This window comes from Oncorhynchus keta, chromosome 22 (assembly GCF_023373465.1).
Source record: "Oncorhynchus keta strain PuntledgeMale-10-30-2019 chromosome 22, Oket_V2, whole genome shotgun sequence".
NCBI classification, from domain to species: domain Eukaryota; kingdom Metazoa; phylum Chordata; class Actinopteri; order Salmoniformes; family Salmonidae; genus Oncorhynchus; species Oncorhynchus keta.
The window spans coordinates 19981832-20001831 of NC_068442.1; the positions used below are offsets into that span (position 1 = coordinate 19981832).

The following is a 20000-nucleotide window of genomic DNA, read 5'->3' on the forward strand; positions in this document are numbered from 1 at the left end:
TGTGTGTGTGTGTGTGTGTGTGTGTGTGTGAATATGCGTGAATATGCGCATGCGTGAGGTTGAGATTGGTGAGGATATTCTAGAGGAGCCCATATGTTTAGTCCCAGGGTGTTCTGGCACTCCTTGTACAGGCTGCGTTTACACTGCTATGTGGTTGTGTGATTGGGGTAATATTCTACAGAAATGAACATGTAACAGTCAATAGACGAAGAGTTTCTTTTCAAAACGCTTTTTATCCACCAACTTTTCACATTTGTGTTCTTTCACCAGAAATGATTGCTTCATGTGTGTGTAAAATATTATGTTCTCAGATTATTTCCCCTACATTTTAGTTGTGTATGAAAATGTTTTTTTTTTTTTGCATTGGTTAGCTGGAATGGAATGTTCGTGTCTCGTATATTTGACTAATGTGGTTGTGTCACCTAGCTATCTTAAGATAAAGGTATCTGGAATTTAAGGGAACATTCTTTTCCTTAAGCTTTGAGAGCACCATGGTTATTTCCCCCTAGATATATTGCTGTGTGCTATCCAGAACTTCCTCTGTCTCTATATCTGAGGCTGAACATGGCACCTGGGAGGACATAGCTCCTGTAGAAACCCCCTGTGTGTCCTCACTAGACAGCATGACCTTGTAAACCATCAGTTATTCTATTCACCCCTTTGTACGAGAGGAATAGAGGGGAGAGGGAGAGGAAGAGAGAAATAAAGAGAGCGAGGGAGAAAGAGAGTAGAGGAAGGTGGATAGAGAAAGAACTGCTGCTTGTCATGGCTTTCAAACATGGAGAAAAATGAGCACTTGGGCTGAAGTACAATTATTAGGCTCTGTCTACAGATTCATCACACTGAATAGAATGAGGGAGGAAGAGAGCAGGGGAAGGAAAGGCTAAGAAAGAGAAGGTATAGGGAAAATGTAGAGGGAGACAAACAAAGAATGAGGAATAGGGGGAATAAGAGGCTGAGAAAGATGTCAGCAAGGCAGAAACACATGAGGGAGAGAAAGGAGAACAAGTAAGTGAAAGTGGAATGGGGGAAAAAAGTGTGTGAGAACAGGAGAGAAAGAGAGAGTTTAGGGGGAGCAGAAAAGGAGAAAAGTGAGGGAGAGAGGAGGGCGCGGGAGCAAGTGTGTTAGAGAGAGGTAGCGGGAGGTAAAATGAAATAAGAGGATTTGTAGAGGCTGTGGTCGGTGGCAGTAATAAAGCCTGCTAATCTGGAGGAGTACGCTTGGCTGCTCACACACCCTCTCTCCTACGCTCCACTTTACCAGCGGGCCAAGCCAAGGTCACACACACAGTGTGTGAGACAAGCACAGGTCAAATGGGGGAACTAAAACACTTCCGGGCGGTGTGTGTATGTGTGTGTGTGTGTGTGTGTGTGTGTGTGTGTGTGTGTGTGTGTGTGTGTGTGTGTGTGTGTGTGTGTGTGTGTGTGTGTGTGTGTGTGTGTGTGTGTGTGTGTGTGTACCGTAACTTGTTCACATAAACTGTTCTCTACTACCGTACCTTGTTCATGAACTGTTCTCTACCACTGTACCTTGTTCACATAAACTGTTCTCTACATCTGTACCTTGTTCACATAAACAGTCCTCTACTACCGTACCTTGTTCATGAACTGTTCTCTACCACTGTACCTTGTTCAGGAACTGTTCTCTACATCTGTACCTGGTTCACGTAAACTGTACCTTGTTCACAAACTGTTCTCTACATCTGTACCTTGATCAAATCAACTGTTCTCTACTACTGTACCTTGTTCACATAAAATATCCTCTACCACTGTACCTTGTTCACATAAACTGTTCTCTACTACTGTACATTGTTCATGAACTGTTCTCTACATCTGTACCTTGTTCACAAAACTGTTCTCTACATCTGTACCTTGTTCACATAAATTGTTCTCTACTACTGTACCTTGTTCACATAAACTGTTCTCTACTACTGTACATTGTTCATGAACTGTTCTCTACATCTGTACCTTGTTCACAAAACTGTTCTCTACATATGTACCTTGTTCACATAAATTGTTCTCTACTACTGTACCTTGTTCACATAAACTGTTCTCTGCTACCGTACCTTGTTCATTAACTGTTCTCTACATCTGTAACTTGTTCACATAAACTGTTCTCTACTACTGTACATTGTTCATGAACTGTTCTCTATATCTGTACCTTGTTCACATAAACTGTTCTCTGCTACCGTACCTTGTTCATTAACTGTTCTCTACATCTGTAACTTGTTCACATAAACTGTGCCTTGTTCACAAACTGTTCTCTACATTTTTACCTTGTTCAAATAAACTGTTCTCTACTCCTGTACCTTGTTCACATAATCTATCCTCTACCACTGTACCTTGTTCACATAAACTGTTCTCTACTACTGTACATTGTTCATACTGTACCTGGTTCACATAAACTGTTCTCTACTACTGTACATTGTTCATACTGTACCTGGTTCACATAAACTGCACCTTGTTCACAAACTGTTCTTTACTCCTGTACCTTGTTCACATAAACTTTCCTCTACCACTGTACCTTATTCACATAAACTGTTCTCTACTACTGTACCTTGTTCACATAAACTGTTCTCTACTACCATACCTTGTTCATGAACTGTTCTCTACATCTGTACCTTGTCCTCATAAACTGTTCTCTACCACTGTACCTGGTTCACATAAACTGTACCTTGTTCACAAACTGTTCTCTACATCTGTACCTTATTCAAATAAACTGTTATTTTCTATTGTACCTTGTTCACATAAACTGTTCTCTACTACTGTACCTTGTTCACAAACTATCCTCTACCACTGTACCTTGTTCACATAAACAGTTCTCTACTACTGTACTTTGTTCACAACTATCCTCTACCACTGTACCTGGTTCACATAAGGGGTCCTCTACTCCTGTACCTTGTTCACATAAACTGTTCTCTACTACTGTACTTTGTTCACAACTATCCTCTACCACTGTACCTGGTTCACATAAGGGGTCCTCTACTCCTGTACCTTGTTCACATAAACTGTCCTCTACTACCGTACCTTGTTCACATAAACTGGTCTCTACTACTGTACTTTGTTCACATAAACTGGTCTCTACTCCTGTACCTTGTTCACATAAACTGTTCTCTACTACCGTACCTTGTTCACATAAACTGTTCTCTACTACTGTACTTTGTTCACATAAGGGGTCCTCTAGTCCTGTACCTTGTTCACATAAACTGTCCTCTACTACCGTACCTTGTTCACATAAACTGGTCTCTACTACTGTACTTTGTTCACATAAACTGGTCTCTACTCCTGTACTTTGTTCACATAAACTGGTCTCTACTCCTGTACCTTGTTCACATAAACTGTCCTCTACAACCGTACCTTGTTCACATAAACTGGTCTCTACTGCTGTACTTTGTTCACAAACTGTTCTCTACTACTGTACTTTGTTCACATAAACTGTTCTCTACTGCTGTACTTTGTTCACATAAACTGGTCTCTACTCCTGTACCTTGTTCACAAACGGTTCTCTACTCCTGTACCTTGTTCACATAAACTGTTCTCTACCCCTGTACCTTGTTCACATAAACTGTCTCTACCCCTGTACCTTGTTCACATAAACTTTTCTCTACTACCGTCCCTTGTTCACATAAACTGTTCTCTACCCCTGTACCTTGTTCACATAAACTGTTCTCTACCCCTGTACCTTGTTCACATAAACTATCCTTGACTACTGTACCTTGTTCACATAAACTATCCTCTACCACTGTACCTTGTTCACATAAACTATCCTTGACTGCTGTACCTTTTTCACATAAGCTATCATTGACTCCTGTACCTTGTTCACATAAACTGTTCTCTACTACCGTACCTTGTTCACATAAACTATCCTTGACTGCTGTACCTTGTTCACATAAACTATCCTTGACTGCTGTACCTTGTTCACATAAGCTATCATTGACTACTGTACCTTGTTCACATAAACTATCCTCTACCACTGTACCTTGTTCACATAAACTATACTTGACTACTGTACCTTGTTCACATAAACTATCCTTGACTACTGTACCTTGTTCACATAAACTATTCTTGACTGCTGTACCTTGTTCACATAAACTATCCTTGACTGCTGTACCTTGTTCACATAAACTATCCTTGACTACTGTACCTTGTTCACATAAACTATTCTTGACTGCTGTACCTTGTTCACATAAACTATCCTTGACTGCTGTACCTTGTTCACATAAACTATCCTTGACTACTGTACCTTGTTCACATAAACTATTCTTGACTACTGTACCTTGTTCACATAAACTGTTCTCTACTACCGTACCTTGTTCACATAAACTGTTCTCTACTACTGTACTTTGTTCACATAAGGGGTCCTCTAGTCCTGTACCTTGTTCACATAAACTGTCCTCTACTACCGTACCTTGTTCACATAAACTGGTCTCTACTACTGTACTTTGTTCACATAAACTGGTCTCTACTCCTGTACTTTGTTCACATAAACTGGTCTCTACTCCTGTACCTTGTTCACATAAACTGTCCTCTACAACCGTACCTTGTTCACATAAACTGGTCTCTACTGCTGTACTTTGTTCACAAACTGTTCTCTACTACTGTACTTTGTTCACATAAACTGTTCTCTACTGCTGTACTTTGTTCACATAAACTGGTCTCTACTCCTGTACCTTGTTCACAAACGGTTCTCTACTCCTGTACCTTGTTCACATAAACTGTTCTCTACCCCTGTACCTTGTTCACATAAACTGTTCTCTACCCCTGTACCTTGTTCACATAAACTTTTCTCTACTACCGTCCCTTGTTCACATAAACTGTTCTCTACCCCTGTACCTTGTTCACATAAACTGTTCTCTACCCCTGTACCTTGTTCACATAAACTATCCTTGACTACTGTACCTTGTTCACATAAACTATCCTCTACCACTGTACCTTGTTCACATAAACTATCCTTGACTGCTGTACCTTTTTCACATAAGCTATCATTGACTCCTGTACCTTGTTCACATAAACTGTTCTCTACTACCGTACCTTGTTCACATAAACTATCCTTGACTGCTGTACCTTGTTCACATAAACTATCCTTGACTGCTGTACCTTGTTCACATAAGCTATCATTGACTACTGTACCTTGTTCACATAAACTATCCTCTACCACTGTACCTTGTTACATTACATTTACATTTAAGTCAACTCCAGAGCGTCTGACTACTGTACCTTGTTCACATAAACTATTCTTGACTGCTGTACCTTGTTCACATAAACTATCCTTGACTGCTGTACCTTGTTCACATAAACTATCCTTGACTGCTGTACCTTGTTCACATAAACTATCCTTGACTGCTGTACCTTGTTCACATAAACTATCCTTGACTACTGTACCTTGTTCACATAAACTATTCTTGACTGCTGTACCTTGTTCACATAAACTATCCTTGACTGCTGTACCTTGTTCACATAAACTATCCTTGACTACTGTACCTTGTTCACATAAACTATTCTTGACTACTGTACCTTGTTCACATAAACTATTCTTGACTACTGTACCTTGTTCACATAAACTATTCTCTACTACCAAATCAACTTTTCTCATCTCTTCTCTTTTAGGTGACAGTTCCATTGTCGACCTCTCTCTTCTCAATCTTTTTATAAACCACCCTGCTCTCTCTCTCTCTTTTTATCCCTCCCTCCCTATCTGTTTCCCTCTCTCTATCTTTCTATCTCTTTCCCCTGTTCTCTCGTTAGCAACCCGTTACTCTCACTCTCTCCGCAGCCATGTTGCTTTTCAAAGCACATTTTCCTCCTCTGTTTAACTTGCTCTGCCGTGAGGATCAATATCTATCAAAACAATACATAATGTCATGGCCAGATAGCTGCAACACAGATATAATGTGCCTGGTTAAGGCTTCCAGGGGAGAAGATATACGCTGTGCTCTGTGTGTGTGTGCGCGCAATTCACTGTGGCCAGGTAGGTCGAGCGGTGAAAAAGAGGTTGTTATTGAGCCTTGGTAAATGATGCAGAACCCTGGGCGCTGCTTACTTAGCCTTACAAACAGCTTCAGCACTGGAGACGGGCTGGGCTGTGTGAGTGTGTGTCTGCATAAGATTGAAAGATTTTGTGGACCTGATTTTAGTGTTTCTAAACTTTTATTTTCATTTGGGTAAACTGATACATTTGAGTAGGGTAAGCTGATGAATCCCTCATGCTTCACAACACTCCAAATCCCGGTTCAACCCGAACATAACCTAACTCTAACCCTAACCCTTACCCTAGCTACATGTGCACATCACATCCCAGTTCAACCCTAACTGTGACCTAAACCCTAACCATAACCCTAGCTTCATAACCATATCCCAGTTCAACCCTAACTGTGACCTAAACCCTAACCATAACCCTAACTTCATAACCATATCCCAGTTCAACCCTAACTGTGACCTAAACCCTAACCATAACCCTAGCTTCATAACCATATCCCAGTTCAACCCTAACTGTGACCTAAACCCTAACCATAACCCTAGCTTCATAACCATATCCCGGTTCAACCCTAACTGTGACCTAAACCCTAACCATAACCCTAGCTTCATAACCATATCCCAGTTCAACCCTAACTGTGACCTAAACCCTAACCATAACCCTAGCTTCATAACCATATCCCAGTTCAACCCTAACTGTGACCTAAACCCTAACCATAACCCTAGCTACATAACCATATCCCGGTTCAACCCTAACTGTGACCTAAACCCTAACCATAACCCTAGCTTCATAACCATATCCCAGTTCAACCCTAACTGTGACCTAAACCCTAACCATAACCCTAGCTTCATAACCATATCCCAGTTCAACCCTAACTGTGACCTAAACCCTAACCATAACCCTAGCTTCATAACCATATCCCAGTTCAACCCTAACTGTGACCTAAACCCTAACCATAACCCTAGCTTCATAACCATATCCCAGTTCAACCCTAACTGTGACCTAAACCCTAACCATAACCCTAGCTTCATAACCATATCCCAGTTCAACCCTAACTGTGACCTAAACCCTAACCATAACCCTAGCTACATAACCATATCCCAGTTCAACCCTAACTGTGACCTAAACCCTAACCATAACCCTAGCTACATAACCATATCCCAGTTCAACCCTAACTGTGACCTAAACCCTAACCATAACCCTAGCTTCATAACCATATCCCAGTTCAACCCTAACTGTGACCTAAACCCTAACCATAACCCTAGCTTCATAACCATATCCCAGTTCAACCCTAACTGTGACCTAAACCCTAACCATAACCCTAGCTACATAACCATATCCCAGTTCAACCCTAACTGTGACCTAAACCCTAACCATAACCCTAGCTACATAACCATATCCCAGTTCAACCCTAACTGTGACCTAAACCCTAACCATAACCCTAGCTTCATAACCATATCCCGGTTCAACCCTAAGAAATAGGTTCTCATTCAACACAAAGGTTAGCTGTCAATATTTATATGGAAATAACTTTATAAAACATTCGAATTTAATGATTATATTGAATGATCTCATTACTAAATTGAAGTCCCACTCAACAGCGGTTAGCTCCCCTCTTTCTGGCCTCAGACCTCTGATTATGTCTAGATCTCTTCATGCGCACCATGAAAGACCAACTGCTGCTGCTGGACTAGATCAGTGGCGATGGCCAAATGGTTATTAGAGAAAACAGTTGGTATCCAGCAGTGTGTGATAATCAGCTGGTTGGGAGAAACTCCCTCCTGTCTACCTCTGTATTCTCCCCATTACTACTGTATGTTTGATCACATAACGACAGTAGACCTAATGGTGTTACAGTCTGGAAGCAGCAGTGTGAGAGTGACAGGCTGTGATTTATGGTGTGTGTGTGTGTGTGTGTGTGTGTGTGTGTGTGTGTGTGTGTGTGTGTGTGTGTGTGTGTGTGTGTGTGTGTGTGTGTGTGTGTGTGTGTGTGTGTGTGTGTGTGTGTGTGTGTGTGTGTGTGTGTGTGTGTGTGTGTGTGTGTGTGTGTGTGTGTGTGTGTGTGTGAATATGTGTGCGTGCGTGTGTGTGTAGAGGAGCCCATATGTTTGTAGGGTGTTTCCCAGTTTAACTGCTATGTGGTTGTGTGATTGGGGTAATATGAAATAATATGAGTTTCTTTTGTCATTTGAAATGAAGATATTGTATTTCCCAGTAAGCATGATAATATGATGTCTGAAGAAGAATTGATCACTTAAGAACTTAGGTGAGAGAGCACACAACAGGGAAGAGCAGGAGTATAGAAAGAGAGAGGCCTCTATTCAATCTGTAGAGCGGAAAAGGGGGGGACATAAGACTGTAAAAACACCAGCTGCAAGTCATTTTAATTATGGAAATCTGTTCCCAAGCATTTCCATGCTAAATGGAGAGAAACATGATCGTATACAACTGGTAGCAAGCATTGAAATGATTATGTTTTAGTCAAACATTACATCGGTTTGGGCTTCTTGTGGTCAATTTGCAGTCTACAAATGATTTGTAATTATGTTCCCGGCACTCTGACCACCCACTCAAGAAGAAATTGCCACGCGGCTGAATCTGGTTGATGATCCCTGGTCTACATGATGTAATTCAGCTTTACGAAATAAACAAATAATTACCACAGAATACTGCTGTTTTAGTCCCTCTATTTCTATAATTGGCTCTTGTTTTACAGTAATAAAAACAAAAACAAAAAATACTACAAACAGACCAAAGTGAGACATTTACCCCAGTGGTTTCCCTGTAAATAGTTAGTTAAGCTCTCTTCCCCCTCGGAGACTGTGTGTGTCACTTGTTTATTTACAGTAAACAGTGACTGTCCCTGCAGCAATTCTGCTTCTCACAATGAGAATCAATTCCTGTGTGTGTGTGTGTGTGTGTGTGTGTGTGTGTGTGTGTGTGTGTGTGTGTGTGTGTGTGTGTGTGTGTGTGTGTGTGTGTGTGTGTGTGTGTGTGTGTGTGTGTGCGTGCGTGCGTGCGTGCGTGCGTGCGTGCGTGCGTGCGTGTGCACATTTTGGTTTTTGTCCTAACACTTGGGCAGGACCGAGTTTGGGAACCCCTGGACTGGGGGATAACGGCTAATGTGTGAATATTATATGGTTTCCTAGTAGGGTCTATATGGCTAAAACACAGGGCCATTATTTCATGTGTCAGACAGCCTCTCTATCTCTCACCCTTAGTAGTCAGTCCATCGTCAGAGCTTAAGTATGACTTAGACTTTTGGCTCTACTGTTTACCTGATGGGACTAGAGAAGAGATTCCTCCCACAGATCTCCAGCCTGACAACGTTGTCTGCCCTCTTCTCACTGTGTGAGTGCACATGGGTATGCATGTACGTCTGTGTCCATCCCTTACACAGGGTTCAATGAAGGGAATCCTTTTAGGTCCCTCTGCAGATCTAGGTTACAGGAAGCAGGGCCAACTGACCGGACTACCCAAAGCCTGCTGGGAGAATCACATAGTGAGACCAATAAAGACCAGGCCAGAGCCTTCGAATGTTATGGTGAGAAAGCAGAAGGGATGATTAAAGAACACAGTACTTTCTCCGTCCCTCTCTCTCTCCCCCTCCCTCCCTTCCGCCCTCTCTCTCGCTTTCTCGCTCTCTCATCTGATTGGTGCATAAATCATGCTGACATCAGCACTGGTGGAAGTAGTGCCGCACCTGCACACACACACATGGGTTGGGTGCCGCGCATACACACACACACATGGGTTGGGTGCCGCGCATACACACACACACACACACACACACACACACACACACACACACACACACACACACACACACACACACACACACACACACACACACACACACACACACACACACACACACACTCTCTGCTCCGCTCTGCAATGATGATGATCGTGAGGACATAGGACAACAGATCCCCCTGTTATCATTCCCTGACATTTAAAAACCCATTAACATCACTGAGGCTCGGAGCTGTGTGCGCTCCATATGGGAGAACACACGCCAGTGCTAAACGTTTACTAGCAGTATTAGAGATAATGAAGTGAAGCAAGAGCGTGTGTGTGTGTGTTTGACTGATCTCCCTGATAACCTGAGCCCAGATTGCACAGACAGTGGAGTAAATCAATCTTTAATAAGGCCTTCTCATCTGCTCTAGACTAGCAGGATTAAAGAGACAGAGAGCTCCACTGCCATTATGAGGGTACAGCAGAGCTATAACCCTCACCCAGCCTTGGAGCCAGGACCCCTTTTACTTTGATTTATTCAGTGCCCCTCGTCTCTTGCCAGACCATCATTGTAAATAGGAATTTGTTGTTATTTGACGTGCCTGGTTAAAAAAACGTTTTTTTTTTTCCACCTTTATTTAACCAGGTAGGTAAGTTGAGAACAAGTTCTCGTTTACAATTGCGACCTGGCCAAGATAAAGCAAAGCAGTTCGACAGATACAACGACATAGAGTGGAGTAAAACAAACATACAGTCAATAATACAGTATAAACAAGTCTATATACAATGTGAGTGTCACGGTTTTCTAATGGTGAAGGAGAGTCGGACCAAACTGCAGCGGGTATATTGTGATCCATGTTTATTTACACAACGTAACACGAATCCAAAACACAAACTCTACAAAACAATAAACGTAGTGAAAACCGAAACAGCCTTAACTGGTGCAAACTAACACAGACTAAGGACATCAAGACACTCAGGACAATCACCCACAATACAACCAAAGAATATGGCTGCCTAAATATGGCTCCCAATCAGAGACAACGATAAACACCTGCCTCTGATTGAGAACCACTTCAGACAGCCATAGACTCCTAGAACACCCCACTAAGCTACAATCCCACTAAACTACACACCACATACAAAAACCCATGTCACACCCTGGCCTGACCAAATACATGAAGAAAAACACTAAATACTTCGACCAGGGCGTGACAGTGAGCAAATGAGGTGAGAAGGGAGGTAAAGGCAAAAAAGGCCATGGTGGCAAAGTAAATACAATATAGCAAGTAAAACACTGGAATGGTAGTTTTGTGAATGAATGAAGGTTACAGATCTAAATAAGTAAAGAAATCTCAGAAATCCTCTAAGAATGTAGAGTATATCACTATTACTCTTTGTAAAAGCGATATGATACTAACTGACAAGGTTATTGTGAGCCTGGTGAGAGATCATGGCAGTATTCAATGTGATGCTGCACAGTGGCAGTTGAGGATTGAGTGCTGCTGTGTGTGATAATTGTGTAGCCAGCCCACTCATAGACATGTCTGCACTGTAAACAATCACTACTTACTATTTACAGCTAGCTGGTCTGGCCACTGGATTAATTTATGGTCTATTATTGTAAAGCCTATTGTACAGCGTGATGAAAGAGGTACTGTAATCACATACACAGGCTGGGAGAGTAGGGGCAACACTGGTAATGTATGTATTAGACACACTGACACAACAAGCTCTATGAAATACAGTCTATTTAATGCACTGCTCATTAACAGTTGTAGAAGTGCTGGAGAAGCAGTTCATTGTGTAGTAATGTACATTGTGTGTGTGTGCGTGTGCGTGCGTGTGCGTGTGTGTGTGTGTGTGTGTGTGTGTGTGTGTGTGTGTGTGTGTGTGTGTGTGTGTGTGCGTGCGTGCGTGTGCGTGCGTGTGCGTGTGTGTGTGCTCTCTGAGTCAGAGATTGAGACTTTGGGGTTTAAGACTTTGGGGCAGCAGAGTCTGGCCAGTGGATTAGAACTAAAGCAGGGTTGTGTTGGGTTGATAGAGAGAGATGAGGAGGAGCACTAGAAACAGTCAACTGTAAACCCTCAAGTCCCTTACTGCCTGACTGAAGATGTGGACCTGTCAAAGTTTCACTGACTCTCACTTTTAATATGGTGGGCCCAAAAGCATCAGTGACAATTTAAGTGTGTTTTGGATTAAGTCACAAATCATTATCTCACTAGTATTATTTTGTATTCATGTTGATGTGCTGAGTTTGTCTAAAACCAAATCGGCTAAACGCTTGAACCGCTAGTCTGTAAAATATTAACTTTATACTCCCTGAATATTGTATGATTTATTATTTCAGAGGATTATAACATTCTGTTACTTTTACATTCTGTCTTTCCCTGTCCCGCGCTCTTGTCTCAGTCCTGCTGTCCTGTCTAGTACAGAGTCACTATCAGGGCGATAGCTCAGACAGTCACACATCTATTAGATATCACAGATCATCACACAACCACCTCCCACAGCCCTCAGTGACATAGTCCTGATACACTGGCCCACAGTCTAAAGGAGACATAGACAAGGTCTGCTGCAGGAGGTATCAGACCTACAGCAGAGCCAGATAAAACCCTTCAGATCTACTGTCACTACTCGTGTCTGTCTCTCACCTCCAGCATGACAGCTTGTCTAACGCTCTATCACTTTTATCACCAGAGCATAGTGGAACAGTGTGTGTGTGTGTGTTACCACTAGAACTTGCCTAAGCCGACAAGAACAATTTTTTTTATGCACAGGCGACTACCTACTGCTGTCTCACCTCTTATCTTATCTCCTTCAACACTCTCCAACTCCCTGAACCCACTGACATCCTATCTGGGTGTTCATGTCGTGCCTACTGAGCTGTAGAGAGAACTAGAAGAGTTCATGTCATGTGTTTAAAGACATGAATAATAAGTAGGTCATGTGAAAGTGGTAGATATGAAGGTTGTATCAATATTATTCTGGGCCAATCTGAGGCAGAAACCCATTGAGCATGATGCAGGTGGGATAATGATCTGATAGAGTGCTTGGCATGGCAAAAGTGTGATACATTCAGCAATCGTGGTAATTACTCTACGTAGAAATGTGTTACAGTATTCTCATCAACTCAGTATTAATATTAGTTCAGGTATTTATAAGTCAGTACAGTGCCTGTGTGTGATTGCTGTAAATACATCACCTAGATCAGTGACAGTATTTTAGAATTGAGGGTATTTGTATGTCAGTACAGCGAGTGTGGTTGCGCCCATATATGGGCTGTGAAAGGTGGGTCACTAAGCCGTCTGACCTCCTGCCTCATTTGCATGCGCCGCCCCCCCCTGCCTGAGACGCCTTGACCTTTAGTAACCTTTGTCAGCTAATTAACAAACATAACAGAAAGAAACCTCACAGCACAGAGACACACTCACGCACGCACACGCTTCTGTGTCGTAATTCAAGAGTCTCCTGTCTTTACAGAACAACCCTCTCTTAATCATGAGCTGTGCTGTTGATCTCTCTCTGCTGGAATAAGAACATTAAATCTCTCTCTCCTGTCCCCTGTTTCTTTTAAGTGTAATAATTCTCTAGGAGCTCATCACATGCTCCTCTCCCTCTCAGGCTAGTGTGTGTGTGTGTGTGTGTGTGTGTGTGTGTGTGTGTGTGTGTGTGTGTGTGTGTGTGTGTGTGTGTGTGTGTGTGTGTGTGTGTGTGTGTGTGTGTGTGTGTGTGTGTGTCTCACCACACACAAGTGTCACATAGTTTCTGTGTTTATTGTGAAATAGATGATCTGAGTTCTAATCTGCGGCGGGAGCAGATTATCATCTGAAAACACAGTGGTTTGAAGGATTGTGCAATCAAATCAATCCACTGCTACGGGCCCAGTGGAAACACACACACTTCACATGAACACCCTTTGAGATGTCAGTGTTGGACACACTCTATACAAACTAGAGTTTCTCCTTCACTGAACACACACGTCCTAGCAAAACCTTTTCAAATGGTCCTTGACCATTTCCCTGACAGAGAGAGATAGACTGAATCAAAGGGAGGACAGTTTGGATGAAAAAAAGTGATACATTCAGGGACAGACAACTGTGACCCTTCTGGTGCCTCAGTGTCAGTCTGTCTCTGACCCACTGACAGGTCTGCAGCACTGGAGAACACAGTTAGAACCGTCCAGAGACTGAGAACGCAGCTCAGTCTACCACAGCACACAGAGACAGACAAAAGCATGGGTTCTCTATGGGCTATGTACTCCTTTGGGCCAAAGGAGAACTGTTGTTTTTCTTTCTCTCTCTCTTTCATTCATTGTTTATTTCGTTCTGTCTCTTTTCCTCCCTGACTCTAGTCTAGACTGATGTGGAGGACTCAGGTTTTTATCCTCCAAACATTCCGGTAAACACCCAGACACGACGCAACACACTCAGAGGAGCCTCAGGCCAGAGCAATCAATCAGTGCGAAAACAACCCAGAGAACAGGCAGTTGGTTTCTGCTCCATAAAACCGCCTATAGAACAACAACAGCCGCAATGCCTGGGACTCTGAAATAATACTCTCTCTTCTATCTCTCGCTCTTGCCATAAAACTGTGTGATGTATACTGCACACTGCCTGATCAAAGGCAGAAACAAAATCTCACCTGAATACAAAAGCATACTGTACACTTGGAACACTGCTTCTATTTCATCAATAACAGCAACCACCATTTCCCAGAGCAGCTACAAACCAATCTGGTTCTTAGGTTGAATCCCAATGACTTCAGAACTCTCCAACCTGGCGATATTATCATTAATATAAGAATCAAAGCAATACAAACACACCCTCTCATTGGCTGTGACTGAGCTCTGTAAGCCTATTGTGACAGCGAGCCAGAGAGCCACTAGTAGCACAGAGACACACGCTTCTGTGTCATAATTCAAGACTCTCCTGTCTTTACAGAACAACCCTCTCTTAATCATGAGCTGTGCTGTTGATCTCTCTCTGCTGGAATAAGAACATTAAATCTCTCTCTCCTGTCCATTGTTTCTTTTAAGTGTAATAATTCTCTAGGAGCTCATCACATGCTCCTCTCCCTCTCAGGCTAGTGTGTGTGTGTGTGTGTGTGTGTGTGTGTGTGTGTGTGTGTGTGTGTGTGTGTGTGTGTGTGTGTGTGTGTGTGTGTGTGTGTGTGTACACGCACGTTTTGGTTTTTGTCCTAACACTTGGGCAGGACCGAGTTTGGGAACCCCTGGACTGGGGGATAAAGGCTAATGTGTGAATATTATATGGTTTCCTAGTAGGGTCTATATGGCTAAAATGTTATTTTATTTATTTTTATTGAACCTTTATTTAACTAGGCAAGTCAGTTAAGAACCAATTCTTATTTACAGTGACATGGACGATGCTGGTCCAATTGTGCGCCACCCTATGGGACTCCCAATCACGGCCGGCTGTGATACAGCCTGGATTCACGACTCTAGCACTGAGATGCAGTGCCTTAGACCACTGCACCACTCGGGACAGACTGCTGCGCCACTCGAGAGATTATTACAGGGTCTATTTGGCTGAAACTCAGGGCCATTATGACAGGATCTATATGGCTGAAACACGAGGCCATTATGACAGGATCTATATGGCTGAAACATGAGGCCATTATGACAGGATCTATATGGCTGAAACACGAGGCCATTATGACAGGATCTATATGGCTGAAACACGAGGCCATTATGACAGGATCTATATGGCTGAAACACAAGGCCATTATGACAGGGTCTATATGGCTGAAACACAGGGCCATTATGACAGGGTCTATATGGCTGAAACTCAGGGCCATTATGACAGGATCTTTATGGCTGAAACACGAGGCCATTATGACAGGATCTATATGGCTGAAACACGAGGCCATTATGACAGGATCTATATGGCTGAAACACGAGGCCATTATGACAGGATCTATATGGCTGAAACACAAGGCCATTATGACAGGGTCTATAAGGCTGAAACACAGGGCCATTATGACAGGATCTATATGGCTGAAACACAGGGCCATTATGACAGGATCTATATGACTGAAACACGAGGCCATTATGACAGGATCTATAAGGCTGAAACACGAGGCCATTATGACAGGATCTATAAGGCTGAAACACAGGGCCATTATGACAGGATCTTTATGGCTGAAACACGAGGCCATTATGACAGGATCTATATGGCTGAAACACGAGGCCATTATGACAGGATCTATATGGCTGAAACACAAGGCCATTATGACAGGGTCTATAAGGCTGAAACACAGGGCCATTATGACAGGATCTATATGACTGAAACACAGGGCCATTATGACAGGATCTATATGGCTGAAACACGAGGCCATTATGACAGGATCTATATGACTGAAACACGAGGCCATTATGACAGGATCTATAAGGCTGAAACACGAGGCCATTATGACAGGATCTATAAGGCTGAAACACAGGGCCATTATGACAGGATCTATATGGCTGAAACACGAGGCCATTATGACAGGATCTATATGACTGAAACACGAGGCCATTATGACAGGATCTATATGTGTCACGGTTTTCTAATGGTGAAGGAGAGTCGGACCAAACTGCAGCGTGTCGATTGCGATCCATGTTTATTTAAACAACGTAACACGAATAAACACAAACTCAACAAAACAATAAACGTAGTGAAAACCGAAAACAGCCTATACTTGTGTCAACTAACACAGCACAAGGACATCAAGACACTCAGGACAATCACCCACGACAAACTCAAAGAATATGGCTGCCTAAATATGGTTCCCAATCAGAGACAACGATAAGCACCTGCCTCTGATTGAGAACCACTCCAGACAGCCATAGACTTTGCTAGATAACCCCACTAGCTACAATCCCAAATACATACACACCAAAACCCCAAGACAAAACACACCACAATACAAAAACTCCATGCCACACCCTGGTCTGACCCAATACATGAAGAAAAACACAAAATACTTAGACCAGGGCGTGACAGAACCCCCCCTAAGGTGCGGACTCCCGAACACACCTCGAAACAATAGGGAGGGTCCGGGTGGGCGTCTGTCCATGGTGGCGGCTCCGGCGCGGGACGTGGAACCCACTCAGTCAATGTCTTAGTCCCCTCTCCTCGCGTCCCTGGATAGACCACCCTCGCCGCCGACCATGGCCTAGTAGTCCTCACCCAGAACCCCACTGGACTGAGGAGCAGATCGGGACTGAAGGACAGCTCGGGACTGAGGCAGCTCGGGACTGAGGGGAAGCTCGGGAGTGAGGGGAAGCTCGGGAGTGAGGGAAAGCTCGGGAGTGAGGGAAAGCTCGGGAGTGAGGGAAAGCTCGGGAGTGAGAGAAAGCTCGGGAGTGAGAGAAAGCTCGGGAGTGAGAGAAAGCTCAGGCAGGTTGATGGATCTACCAGATCCTGGCTTGCTGGTGGTTCCGGCAGATCCTGGCTGACTGGCGGATCCTGGCTGACTAGCAGATCTGGCAGATCCTGGCTGACTGGCGGATCCTGGCTGACTGGCGGATCCTGGCCGACTGGCGGATCCTGGCCGACTGGCGGATCCTGGCTGACTAGCAGATCTGGCAGATCCTGGCTGACTGTTGGATCCTGGCTGACTGGTGGATCCTGGCTGACTGGCGGATCCTGGCTGACTGGCGGATCCTGGCCGACTGGCGGATCCTGGCCGACGGGCACTTCTGGCGGATCCTGGCTGACTGGCACTTCTGGTGGATCCTGGCAGACTGGTGGATCCTGGCTGACTGGTGGATCTAACTGATCCTGACAGACTGGCGACGCTGGGCAGACTGGCGGCGCTGGGCAGACTGGCGGCGCTGGGCAGAGGGGCTCTGGCGCTGGGCAGAGGGGCTCTGGCGCTGGGCAGAGGGGCTCTGGCGCCGGACAGGCGGGAGACTCCGGTAGCGGCGCCGGACAGGCGGGAGACTCCGGCAGCGCAGGAGAGGAGAAAGGCTCCGACAGCGCAGGAGAGGCGAGGCGCACTGTAGGCCTGATGCGTGGTGCTGGCACTGGTGGTACTGGGCCGAGGACACGCACAGGAAGCCTGGTGCGGGGAGCTGCTACCAGAGGGCTGGGGTGTGGAGGTGGTACTGGATAGACCGGACCGTGCAGGCGCACTGGTGCTCTTGAGCACCGAGCCTGCCCAACCTTACCTGGTTGAATACTCTCGGTCGCCCTGCCAGTGCGGCGAGGTGGAATAGCCCGTACTGGGCTATGTAGGCGAACCGGAGACACCGAGCGCAAGGCTGGTGCTTCATGGCATTTGGCTCGACGCTCAATCTAGCCCGGCCGATACGTGGAGCTGGAATATACTGCACCGGGCTATGCACCCGCACTGGGGACAACGTGCGCACCACTGCACAACACGGTGCCTGCCCGGTCTCTCTAGCCCCCCGGTAAGCACAGGGAGTTTGCGCAGGTCTCCTACCTGGCGTTGCCATACTCCCTGTAAGCCCCCCCCCCAATACATTTTTGGGGCTGATTCCTGGGCTTCCATCCACGTCGCCGTGCTGCCTCCTCATACCAGCGCCTCTCCGCTTTTTCCACCTCTAGTTCCTCCTTGGGGCGGCGATATTCCCCTGGTTTAGCCCAGGGTCCTCTCCCGTCAAGGATTTCCTCCCATGTCTAGAAATCCTTACTACGCATTTCCTCTTTGGGCTGCTCTTGCCTGTTGACACGCTGCTTGGTCCTGTGGTGGGTGATTCTGTCACGGTTTTCATATGGTGAAGGAGAGTCGGACCAAAGAATATGGCTGCCTAAATATGGTTCCCAATCAGAGACAACGATAAGCACCTGCCTCTGATTGAGAACCACTCCAGACAGCCATAGACTTTGCTAGATAACCCCACTAGCTACAATCTCAAATACATACACACCAAAACCCCAAGACAAAACACACCACAATACAAAAACTCCATGCCACACCCTGGTCTGACCCAATACATGAAGAAAAACACAAAATACTTAGACCAGGGCGTGACAATATGGATGAAACACGAGGCCAATATGACAGGATCTATATGACTGAAACACGAGGCCATTGTGACAAGTTGACAACCGGAAATAAAGATATTTCACTATAATATGTTTTTTTTATTTTTTTTATAATATGTTTTTCAAAAATTGTACACACACTCATACACCAGAAACGCACATGCATACAATACCTTGCCCTTTGTTGCTGTCTTGGCTCGAGCTGGTGTGGTGAGATTTGGGATATTTGTGTCACTGCTGTTTTTTTTTATTTAGATTGGACAATCTGAGCCTCACTCTATTTGACTGTTTTTCTGCTTTTTGTTTACTGAACCAGAGACAGAGAGGAGGGAGGGATGAGGAGAAGAAGTCAACAAAGGGATGCTGAGGGATGAGAGTGAGATATCAGAAAGGAAGGATAGTGGGGGCTGAATGAAGGAGCGTATCAGACATACAGTAGTTAGTCTCTGAGGTCAGGTTTAAGACACATTCTAAACTAGCACAACAAACGCTTGGGAACCAGGCCGCATTGTCCTCTAACTGCTGAAAGAAACAACCGTACAGTATCTCTCTCTCCCACTCCCTCACTCCCACACTCCCTCACACACACACACACACACACACACACACACACACACACACACACACACACACACACACACACACACACACACACACACACACACACACACACACACACACACACACACACACACACACACACACACACACACACAGCGCTGCTATCTGGTGAGAGAATAGAGAGTGTCCTTTATTGTTCCCTGAGTGGTGCTGTGTGGTGCTGTGTTAGGGTTGATTGCTACTGGTTTACATAAGGGTATTAAACAGAGCCCAGCCCTATCTTTCTGTCTCAGCCAGTCACACAGATTTGTGCTGCTGCTGTTATTTCCAAAGAGGATTGGGATCCACTAGCAGAGTAGAGAATAGATAGCCTACTGATATTACAATATCCCTCTTCCTCTGCCTAATGCAGAAACGGAGTGTGTGTGTTTGAGTATTCATGTGACGTGAGTCTCGGTACACCTTCAGAGGGGTTGGAGGTGATGGAACAGAGGAGAGTCGATAACTCCATCCTCAACTTCTCTTTCTCTCTGTCTTTCTCTCCCTCTGTGTCTGTGTGTTCCTAGCCTCCTCTGGGATAGTGAGGGACAGACAGAGAGAACAGCAGCAGAACAGAGAGAGTGGCCGTGTTTCATTTTCAGCGCTGTCCCTGACACGGAGGATCTAAGCCTGTCACACACACACACCCCGGGTCAGCACACGGATCCCCA

The 20000-nt window shown here is 44.6% G+C and overlaps 1 protein-coding gene across 1 annotated transcript in view; it reads right to left on the reverse strand.

Moving 5' to 3' along the window:
• Nucleotides 1–20000, reverse strand: part of LOC118401144 (transcription factor Maf-like) — a 65222-nt gene that overhangs the window by 7164 nt on the left and 38058 nt on the right. The gene's annotated exons all lie outside the window — the stretch shown is intronic.